Below are 11,336 nucleotides of genomic sequence, written 5' to 3' on the forward strand. Positions count from 1 at the left end.
CCCCTTGCCCGCCCCCCCTCCCCTTTCCACAACACACTTGGCCCCACCCCACCCTGCTAGGGAATGCACCGCCTACAACAGAAACCAAGTTTGGTTTAAGAAAAAAAAAAAAGAGAAGGAGAAGAAGAAGAAAGCTTTCCCAAGCATATTTATATACAGTGTGCTCATGTGCTCCTTCCTTCATCTACAGAAGGAAGTCAGGAAAGTCCCTGGAGGAGGAGAAAAAGAATTCAAGTCAGTGGGTGGAGCCAATGAAAACATACCTGCTCCCTGGGCTGCTGGAGGCCTGCCCGTGTGCCAATCTGGGAGTGTGTGTCTTCCGGAAGTGAAAGTGAGGATGGGGAGGTATGCCCTGTGGCTTGCGGACTGGCAGATGGAAATCATGTTTGCATCACCACTTTGCAAAGTGCTGCCAAGCCCTCTGCTTTTTTAGGTCTCCTAGGAGCTTATTCCCATTGCACAGATGGGATGACTGATGTCCTGAAACGAAAACACACCTGCCCTAGGTCAGCCAGGGATTAAGACACAGGAGCTAGGAAGATGATCTGGTTCTTCCAAATCATGTTTTAAGCTTCTTTCACATGGTTGCTTATGAAAGGAAAGTGTATTTTTAGCTTGTGTTGACCAACCTGTGTTTGTCTGAGGCAAGAGTATGAGGTAATAAGAGGTGACTGTCTATATGGAGAGGACACCCTCTGATGAGTCCAAAGTTGACTGAGCCCAAGCTGGGCGTGCCTGGGGGCCATCACGTGTAACAAAGGCTAACACTGATTAAATGCTGGCTTTGTGCCGGTCACTCTTCTGAGTGAGTGAAATGTATCAATGAAATTATTCCATCCTGAGATGACCTTTTGGTGTAGAAATGTTGCTCTTCCCACCTGACAGATAAGGAAATGAAAGTGCAGAGAATAAGTGATAGAAGCAGGCTTGGCACTGGGGCAGGCTGGTTCCAGAGACTCCCAACCATTACGTTACACTGCATGTCCACGGACACCCACACCATTCTACCCAGACTGTCATCCCTTCAGGTACAGGTTGCAGAGGCTTCCTGGAGAAACAGGTGGTGTTGGAACAAGACCTTGAAACTTAGGGAGGGTGATACTGGAGAAGAAGAGAGGGCCCTACAAAAAGACGGGTTACAGAAAGAGGAAAACTTAAGGGTGTCCTGTGGCATATGGTGGAAACCAGTCTGACTCGTGCCTCTATTCAGCGGCTACTTCTGTTTCTATCACAGCTGGAACCCTGCAGGCTTCTTGGAAAAACCTTGCATGACCCACCCACTGTCACCTCTCCGCAACGTCCAGCTCTTCTCTTATTGTTTTCCAAGCTGTGGTTCCCTCAATGCACTGTGGACTAGCTGCTCTGTTGTATTTGTTGTTCCTCCACTGTTTCCCCTGCCATTGAGTATTTCATACTAGACTGTGACTGTTTCATCATCCTCAGTAAAGTATCAAATCTAAGACGGCAGACACGTCCCTTCCTGTTGCTTCTAACGTAGTAACTGTCACACCATAGACTCTTAACCAACACCTGTTGAAATAAGCATCTAAAATATTCTCAAAGAATCCCAGCCAAGGGTGTGTTCCTTGGTTACCTATTCTTGGTTTAACAAATCTAATAAGAAACTTTTCCTTGAGATTAACCTAAATCTTTGCTATTGTAACTTTTAAACATGTAATCACACTTAGTATCAAATCATCTTGAAGGAGTTTATAAACGTGTACTTACCCTTGTAGTTCTTTTTTAGAGAGTTGGTGTGCTTGATCAAACCACGGTCTTAAAAGTGTAAGTGTATGGGTTCAGTTGAAGAGGTATGTATTATCATCTTCAGTATAAGAAGGTCTTGAAAAATGGTGAATACTAAAAACACCAGACTGGGTATCTGGAGACCTCAGTTTTAGTCTCGTAGTTGTGCGACCTTCAGAACTCCAGGAGACGCTCCTCATTCTGATGTATCTGATTATCTGCAAAATGTGGTAAATAAGCTTGTTATGGGCTTCCCAGGTGGCACTGGTGGTAAAGAACCCACCTGCCAATGCAGGAGACATAAGAGACACAGGTTTAATCCCCGGGTCGGGAAGATCCCCTGCAGGAGGAAATGGCAACTCACTCCAGTAGTCTTGCCTGGAGAATTCCATGGACAACGGAGCTTGGTGGGCTATTTCCATGGGATCTCAGAGTCGGACACTACTGAAGCAACTTAGAACGCAGCACACAGCCTTGTTATAATTCTGTTTAAAGTAAGGGTCAATGGATTCTGAATTTGTGCCTGGGGAACTTCCTTTGGGAAGAGGATAAGAGTGTTAGGGCATAGACCTATTAGACAACTATTTGAGGTAATTGTTGAGGTACATTTACATAGTGCTGTAAGAAAAAAATGGGCTTCCCTGGTGGCTCAGTCTGTAAAGAATCTGCAATGCAGGAGACCTGGGTTGGGAAGATCCCCTGAAGGAGGGCATGGCGACCTACTCCAGTAATCTTGCCTGGAGGGTCCTCAGGAACAGAGGAAAAAATACAGGGAGATTCTTTATACCCTTTACTCAGCTTTTCCTAAAGACAGCATCCTGCATAAGTATAATAATACCATTATCAGGAAGTTGACATTGATATTCAGATTTGACCAGCTTTATATGCACTGTTTGTGTATATGTGTTTAGCCCTGTGATATTTATCACATATATAGATTCCTGGGACCATCACTACAGTTAAGATACAGAAAAATCTCTACCACAAAGATCCAACACGGATCTTTATATAGTCACAGCTGCCATCCTCCCCCGCTTTCTCCCTTCAGTTCAGCTCAGTTCAGTCGCTCAGTCATGTCTGACTCTTTGCGACCCCATGAATCACACCAGGCCTCCATGTCCAACACCAACTCCCGGAGTTCACTCAAACTCACGTCCATCGAGTCGGTGATGCCATCCAGCCATCTCATCCTCTGTCGTCCCCTTCTCCTCCTGCCCCCATTCCCTCCCAGCATCAGAGTCTTTTCCAATGAGTCAACTCTTTACATGAGGTGGCCAAAGTACTGGAGTTTCAGCTTTAGCATCATTCCTTCCAAAGAACACCCAGGACCGATCTCCTTTAGAGTGGACTGGTTGGATCTCCTTGCAGTCCAAGGGACTCTCAAGAGTCTTTCTTCCTTAACCCCTGACAATCACAAATTTTCTCTCCAACTTGGTAATTATGCTATTTGCCAAACATCATATAAAATGAATCATGTGGTGTGTATCCTTTAGGAGTTGGCTTTTTTTTTTTTTTTTTTGCTCAGCATCATTTCCTTGAGGTCTGTCCAAATTATTACATAAATAATACTTCATTTCCTTTAATTGCTGAATGGAGTTCCATGGCATGGATGGACCACAGTTTGTTTGACCAGTTAAACATTTGGGTTATTTCCTGTTTAGAGTTTTTAGAGCAGAATAAAGCTGCTATGAATGTACAGGTGTACAGGTTCTTGTGTGAACATGTTTTCATTTCTCTAGAGTAAATGCCCAAGAGTGAAATTGCTGAGTCATGCAGCTGGCACATATTTAGTTTATAGGCAACTGCCAGACTCTGTTCCAGAGTGGTTGTATCATTTTACTTCCCACAGCAATGTGTGAAAGAGCCAACATCCTTTCTGCACCCTTTCCAGAACTTAGAGTTACTACAGTTTTTAACTTTAGCTCTTATGTTAAGTGTATAGGGTTGTCTCATTGTGGTTTTAATTTTCATTTCCCTAATGGCTAACAACATTGAACATCTTTTCATGCACTTTATTGCTATCTGTATAACCTCTTTGGTGAGACAAACATCTGTTTTGGCTGTTGCAATGTACTTCTCCCTTCCTCCTTGATTCTCAGTGCAGAAGGAGATTCTCAATTCCAAGACAGAGGTAAGTAGCTTACAGAGAAATAATGAGTTACTGTACTTGAGTCCAAGATAGTGTTCTAAGTGATGGGCTAAAGCAGTGATGAAAACACATAAAAATCCCTGGTCTCATGAAGCTTATAGTCTAGTGTGGGGAGATGGCCAGTAGACCACAAAAAATAAGTTGAATTTATGGTATAGTAGATGGCCTTAGTGGTTTAGAAAACAAATTAAAAAAACAACAACAAACAAACAGAAAAGAGAGCTAGGGAGTTACCCTAGTTGTAACTTAAAATAAGGTGGTCAGAAAAAGCAACTTTTCCTGAGAGTGGACATTTGATTGAAGACCTGGAATGAGGAGAAGCCCTGTGGGTGTCTGGTATCATAGAAGATTGCTCCTGATGTTGAAGCAGGTGTGTGTAAGGAGCATCAGGCTGGTCATGAAGACTGGAACACTGTCACAGGAGCCTGACCACACAGGGCCTCTGGGGTGGGACTCAGGTAGGACTTGGCTTCTCCTTCTAGGAGATGGGAAGTCTTAGAAGATGTGTTGCAGAAAGTTGGCAGGTTCTGATTTCAACTTGAAAAGGATAATCCTGTTTGCTATGTTGAGAATAGCCTGAAAGGTGAAGGATGGAATCAGAGAGACTAAGTTGGAAACTATTGAAGTAAACTAGGTGAGGAGTAATGGTAAATTGGATAGGGTGGTGGCAGGGAGGGTCACAAGAAATGGCAGATTCCAGATATATTTTGAAATAGAGCAGACATAATTTCTTACTGACCTGAATGTGAATGAGAAAGAAGAGAAAAATCTGGGTCCAAGTTCTTGCCTAGAGCATCAGAAGAATGGAGATGCTCTTCATGGAGACAAGGAAGACTGGGAGTTCCACATCTCAGATCAAGATGTGCATCCTGTAAGGTGATTTTAGACCCAAGCAGAGAGGACATGACAAGGAGGCAGTTGGATGACAAGTCTGGGGTCCCGGGGAAAGACTTGGGAGGAGATATTCATTTTTGAGTCACTCTTGGGGTAGAATCCATCACATCAGTTCAGTTCAGTCGCTCAGTCGTGTCCGACTCCTTGCAACCCCATGAATTGCAGCACGCCAGGCCTCCCTGTCCATCACCAACTCCCGGAGTTCACCCAGACTCACGGCCATTGAGTCAGTGATGCCATCCACCCATCTCATCCTCTGTCGTCCCCTTCTCCTCCTGCCCCCGATCCCCCCCAGCATCAGAGTCTTTTCCAATATGTCAACTCTTCGCATGAGGTGGCCAAAGTACTGGAGTTTCAGCTTTAGCATCATTCCTTCCAAAGAAATCCCAGGGCTGATCTTCAGAATGGACTGGTTGGATCTCCTTGCAGTCCAAGGGACTCTCAAGAGTCTTCTCCAACACCACAGTTCAAAAGCATCAATTCTTCAGTGCTCAGCCCTCTTCACAGTCCAACTCTCACATCCATATATGACCACAGGAAAAACCATAGCCTTGACTGCTGCTGCTGCTGCTGCTAAGTCGCTTCAGTCGTGTCCGACTCTGTGTGACCCCACAGATGGCAGCCCACCAGGCTCCTCTGTCCCTGGGATTCTCCAGGTAAGACTACTGGAGTGGGTTGCCATTTCCTTCTCCAATGCATAAAAGTGAGAAGTGAAAGTGAAGTCGCTCAGTCGTGCCCGACTCTTAGCGACCCCATCAACTGCAGCCTACCAGGCTCCTCTGTCCATGGGATTTTCCAGGCAAGACTACTGGAGTGGGGTGCCATTGCCTTCTCCTTAGCCTTGGACTAGACGGACCTTTGTTGGCAAAGTAATGTCTCTGCTTTTCAATTGCTATCTAGGTTGGTCATAACTTTCCTTCCAAGGAGTAAGCGTCTTTTAATTTCATAGCTGCAGTCACCATCTGCAGTGATTTTGGAGCCCAGAAAAATAAAGTCTGACACTGTTTCCACTGTTTCCCCATCTATTTCCCATGAAGTGGTGGGACCGGATGCCATGATCTTCGTTTTCTGAATGTTGAGCTTTAAGCCAACTTTTTCACTCTCCACTTTCACTTTCATCAAGAGGCTTTTGAGTTCCTCTTCACTTTCTGCCATAAGGGTGGTGTCATCTGCATATCTGAGGTTATTGGTATTTCTCCAGGCAATCTTGATTCCAGCTTGTGTTTCTTCCAGTCCAGCATTTCTCATGATGTCCTCTGCATATAAGTTAAATAAGCAGGGTGACAATATACAGCCTTGACGTACTCCTTTTCCTATTTGGAACCAGTCTGTTGTTCCATGTCCAGTTCTAACCGTTGCTTCCTGACATCCATCACATAACTAGTGCCAAAAAGTGGAGGCTCCTCTTTTGATTACAGATTGTCAGTGCAAAGTCCTTAGGACCAGATTTTAGAAAAGCATTAAGCTGAACCATAAGAAATTGCCAATATCAGACCATTCTTGACCCATATTAATAATATATATGCTTCATCATAACTGTCCATTCCAGATGTCTTATATTATGTAACACTTTTCTGGTGGGTTTGGAACAGTGCTCTAATCAAACACAGAGATATTTCTGAAGCCCAACTCAAATTGAGTGAGATTTATCTACACACCACACCCACACACTTATGTTTTCAAGTTAGGTTTGGTGCCAAATGCATCATATCAGCATCTTACATTTGCGTCTCACATTGTTAGGGTTTTGTTTTGTTTTTTTTTTCCTCACATTTTTGGATTGTATTATCATTAGGCCTTCCCAGATGGCACAGTGGTAAAGAATCCACTTGCCAATGCAGGAGACACGAGATGTGGGTTTGATCACTGGGTTGGGAAGATCCAGTTCCATGGACAGAGAAGCCTGGCGGGCTAGTCCATGGGTTCCCAAAGAGCCGGACACAGCTAGGTAACTAAGCATGCACACACATTATTATCACTGTGCTGTTATTATTTGGCCATTCTGTGTAGCACCCACAGAGTTGAAAGACCGGAAGGTACTGAGAGGCATATTTCAGCTCAATTTTAAGCCTATATCAATGCTCTTCAAAGATAAACCATGCTGCTTGCAAAGGCGGCAGCTCTCTGCCCAATGACTAAATACAAGACCTGAATAACCACTTATTGGGGGATATTTTAGGAGAAATTAAATTATTAGAGAGATGCTTGAACTCGATGTGTGTTACAGTTCTTGGTCTCACTGAGACAGGATGAGTCTAAATCATTTCTCCTCTTCAGGTCTCGGTCTCTGCATTTGTAAAATGGGGACAAGGAGTTGAGCTTTGTGATTATTGCTGAGGGTGCTTTCGGCATCAGTGTTTTCAGGGTCTCTCTGTGTCTTTTCCTGGTTGTTCCCCTTACGCGTCTCTACACACCCTTGTTCGCTGAGTAGCCTTCCCACACCATACCATGCAACTGCCCACAATGTGCAATGAGGAATTAGCATAGGGAGCTGGGATAGGGAGGAGGAGGTTTTCTTGCTGCTTCCCAAATTGGGAAAACCAGTCATTTTTTCAGTAATTACTTCTTGACATCTTAGTATGTCTTGACTTGTGCAATACCCACAGTCTTCCCAGGAGATTGCTAATCCAGGGTGCCTCTCCACCTTCCTGGAATGGTGTTCTTGGCTGCAGAGCTTCCCCTTTCTGGTTCTGTTGGGAAATAAGCTATTTGATGAAAGAATTTTTCTTCTTTTTAAAAAAATGTTTATTTATTTATTTATATTGAAGTGGCTCAGCGGTAAAGAATCCTCCTGCCAAGCAGGAGACTTGGGTTCAATCCTTGGGTTGGGAAAATCTCCTGGAGAAGGAAATGACAACCCAATCCGGTATTCTTGCCTGGGAAATCCACGGATGGAGCAGCAGGGCAGGCTACAGTCCATGGGGTCACAATAGTCGAACACAATTTACAGCTAAAGCACCACCAGCACAGAGTTGTGTATAATATTAGACAAGTCTACAATGTAGTGATTCACAATTTTTAAAGGTTTGTAGTCATTACAAAATATTGGCTGTCTTCCCTGAGTTGGACAATACATCCTTGTAGTTTATGCTTAATAATTTGTACCTCTTAATTTCTCATCACCTCTCCCTTCTTCCCTCTCCCCCTCAGTAACCACTTAGTTTGTTCTCTGCATCTGAGTCTGCTTATTTTTTGTTATATTCACTAGTTGGTTATATTTTTAAGGTTCCACATATAAATGATATCATGCAGTATTTGTCTTTCTCTGACTGACTTATCTCACTTAGCATAACACCCTGCAAGCCTATCTATGTTGTTACAAGTGGTAAAACTCCATTCTCTTTTTTTGAGTGAGTAGTATTCCATTGTAATAAAATACTGTATCTACTTTACATGTGGTATGTTTATACCACATCTTCTTCTGTTGATGGATACTTAGGTTGATTTCATATCTTGGCAATTGTAAATAATGCTGCTATGAATGGGGTGCATAGATCTTTTCAAATTAGTGTTTTTATTTTTTTCAGATATATACCCAGAAGTATGTATCATACATGTCATATGGTAGTTCTATTTTTAGGTTTTTAGAAACTCTCCATAATGTTTTCCACAGTGGCTGTAGCAATTTACATTCCGCCAACAGTGAACAGTGTATGAGGGCTCCCTTTTATTTACATCTTTGATGACACTTATTTATTTATTTGCAGTATAGTTGTTTTCTGCTCAGTGATAAAGAATTTGCCTGCCAATGCAGGAGACCTGGGTTTGATCCATGGGTCAGGAAGATCCCCTGGAGAATGAAATGGCAATCTACTGCAATTATTCTTGCCTGAGAAATTCCATAGACAGAGGAGCCTGGCCGGTTACAGTCCATGGGGCCGCAAAGAGTTCGACATGACTCAGCAACTGAGCACGCACGTGTAGTTGCCTTACAAGGCTGTGTTAGTTTCTGCTGTGTGGCAGAGTGAATCAGCTACATAAATACACACATCCCCTCTTTTCTGAGTTTGCTTCTCATCTAGGTCACCATAGAGAGCTGAGTGGAGTTCCCTGTGCTGTGCAGTAGATTCTCATTAGTTACCTGTTATATTTTATACATAGTAGTATATGTGTCTCAATCCCAATCTCCCAGTTCATCTCCTTTCCCCACTTGATATACATACATTTATTCTCTATGTCTGCTCCTCTGTTTCACTTTGCAATTAGGTTCATCTGTACCATTTTTCTAGATTCCATATATATGTATTAATATATGATATTTGTTTTTCTAACTTGATTCACTCCGTATGACAGTCTCTAGGTCCATCCACATCTTGATAAATGTCCCAGTTTTGCTCCTTTATATGACTGAATAATATTGCATTGTATATGTGTGCCACATCTATTTTATCTATTCCTCTGCTGATGAACATTTAGGTTGCTTCCATGTCCTGGCTATTATAAATAGTGCTGCAATAAACATTGGGGCATATGCCCAGGAGTGGGATTGCTGGATAGTAGTAGTTCTATTTTTAGTTTTTAGGAAACCTCCATGCTGTTCTCCATAGTGGCTGTGCCAATTTCCATTCCTACCAGCAATGAAGAGGGGTCCCTTCCTCCATACCCTCCAGAGCATTTATTGTTTGTAGATTTTTTGATGATGGCCACTCTGACCAGTGTGAGATGATACCTCATTATTGTTTTGATTTGCATCTCTCTAATAATTAATGACATGACTGAGTGACTAAGCACACACATGATAATTAACGCTAGTGAGCACTTTGTCGTGTGTCTGTTGGCCATCTGTATGTCTTCTTTGGAGAAATGTATACTTAGGTCTGCAGAAGGAAATGGCAACCCACTCCAGTATTCTTGCCTGGAGAATCCCATCGACAGAGGAGCCTGGCAGGCTATAGTCCATGGGGTTGCAAGAGTTGGACACAACTTAGTGTCTAAACCAGCACCAATCGGCATATTTATGTCTTCCACTTATTTTTTGATTGGATTGTTATCTTTTGGAGATTAATCCTTTATCAGTTGCTTTGTTTGCAAATATTTTCTCCCATTCTGAAAGTTGCATTTTCATCTTGTTGATGGTTTCCTTTGCTCTGCAAAAGCTTTTACATTTAATTAGGTCCCATTTGTTTATTTTTGTGTTTATTTTTCATTACTCTAGGAGGTGAATGGAAAACTTGCTGCAATTTTTGTCAAAGAGTGCTCTGTCTATGTTTTCCTCTAAGAATTTTGTAGTGTCCAGTCTTATATTTAGGTCTCCAGTCCATTTTGAGGTTGTTTTTGTGTATGGTATTAGGAAGTGCTCCACTTTTTTTTTTTTTTTTTAAACCTGAAACACTATTAGTTTTGCCAAACATCAAAACTAATCCGCCACAGGTAGTTATCAGGTTTCCCACCATTTATTGAAGACGTTGTGTTTTCTCCTTAGTGTACTCCGATCTCCTTTGTCATAGCTTAGATGCCCATAGGTGCTTGGGTTTATCTGTGGACTTTCTATCCTTTCCTACTGATTTCCATTGATTCCTGTTTTCATGCCAATGCTATGTTTATTGATTAGTGTAGCTTGTAATACAGTTTGAAGTCAGGAAGCCTGATTTCTCCAGCTCTGTTTTTCTTTCTCAAGACTGTTTTGGCTATTTGCAATCTTTTCCCTACATCCTCCCGACATTTGTTATTTGTGTTCCTTTTGATGACACTCAGTATGGCAGGTAAGCAGCGCTCTCTCGCTGTGATTTTGAATTGCATTTCCCTGATGATTATTGATGTGGAGCATCCTTTCACGTGCCTGTTGGCCATCTGCTTGTCTTCTTTGGAGAAGAGGTCTTCAATTCATTCAGGTCTTCTGCCCATTTTTAAATTGAGTTGTTTCTATTTATGATGTGGAGTCATATGAACTATTTATTTATTTTGGATATTAACCCTTTATCAATCATACCATTTGCAAATATTTTCTCCCATTTAGTAGACTTTTTCTCATTTCATTGATGGTCTTCTGCTGTGCAAAAGATTTAAGTCTAATTAGGTCCTATTAATTTGTTTTTCCTTTTATTTTCTTTGCTTTAAGTGGTGGTGGTGGTTTAGTCACTAAGTCGTGTCCTACTCTTGCGACCCCATGGACTGTAGCCTGCCAGGTTCCTCTGTTCATGGGATTTTCCAGGCATGAATACTGGGGTGGGTGGTCATTTCCTTCTCCAGGGAATCTTCCTGACCCAGGAATTGAACCCGGGCCTCCTGCACTGCAGGCAGATTCTTTACCAACTGAGTTACTAGGGAAGCCCCTTTAGGAGACAGATTTGCTTTAGGAGGCAGATTCAGAAAAAATATTCCTATAATTTTATGTCAAAGAGTGTTCTGCCAGTTTTTCCTCTAGGAGTTTTCTGGTTTATAATCTTGCATTTAGGTCTTTATGCCCTTCGAAGTGATGAAGTGAAGTCGCTCAGTTGTGTCTGACTCTTTGCGACCCCTCGGACTGTAGCCCGCCAGGTTCCTCTGTCCATGGGATTCTCCAGGCAAGAATACTGGAGTGGGTTACCATTTCCTTCTCCAGGGGATC

At 42.6% G+C, this 11,336-nt stretch overlaps 1 long non-coding RNA gene across 1 annotated transcript in view; it reads left to right on the plus strand.

The window, feature by feature from the left end:
• LOC129650698 (uncharacterized) overlaps positions 1-1,399 on the plus strand; it is a 130,284-nt gene extending 128,885 nt beyond the window's left edge. Inside the window, exons 4-5 of the long non-coding RNA XR_008713938.1 lie at positions 191-331; positions 1,235-1,399. This is a non-coding gene — a long non-coding RNA (uncharacterized LOC129650698). The remainder of the gene's footprint in view (positions 1-190; positions 332-1,234) is intronic.
• The last annotated feature ends 9,937 nt before the right edge of the window (positions 1,400-11,336 follow it).

Source organism: Bubalus kerabau, chromosome 4 (genome assembly GCF_029407905.1).
Source record: "Bubalus kerabau isolate K-KA32 ecotype Philippines breed swamp buffalo chromosome 4, PCC_UOA_SB_1v2, whole genome shotgun sequence".
In the NCBI taxonomy this organism is placed as follows: Eukaryota; Metazoa; Chordata; class Mammalia; order Artiodactyla; family Bovidae; genus Bubalus; species Bubalus kerabau.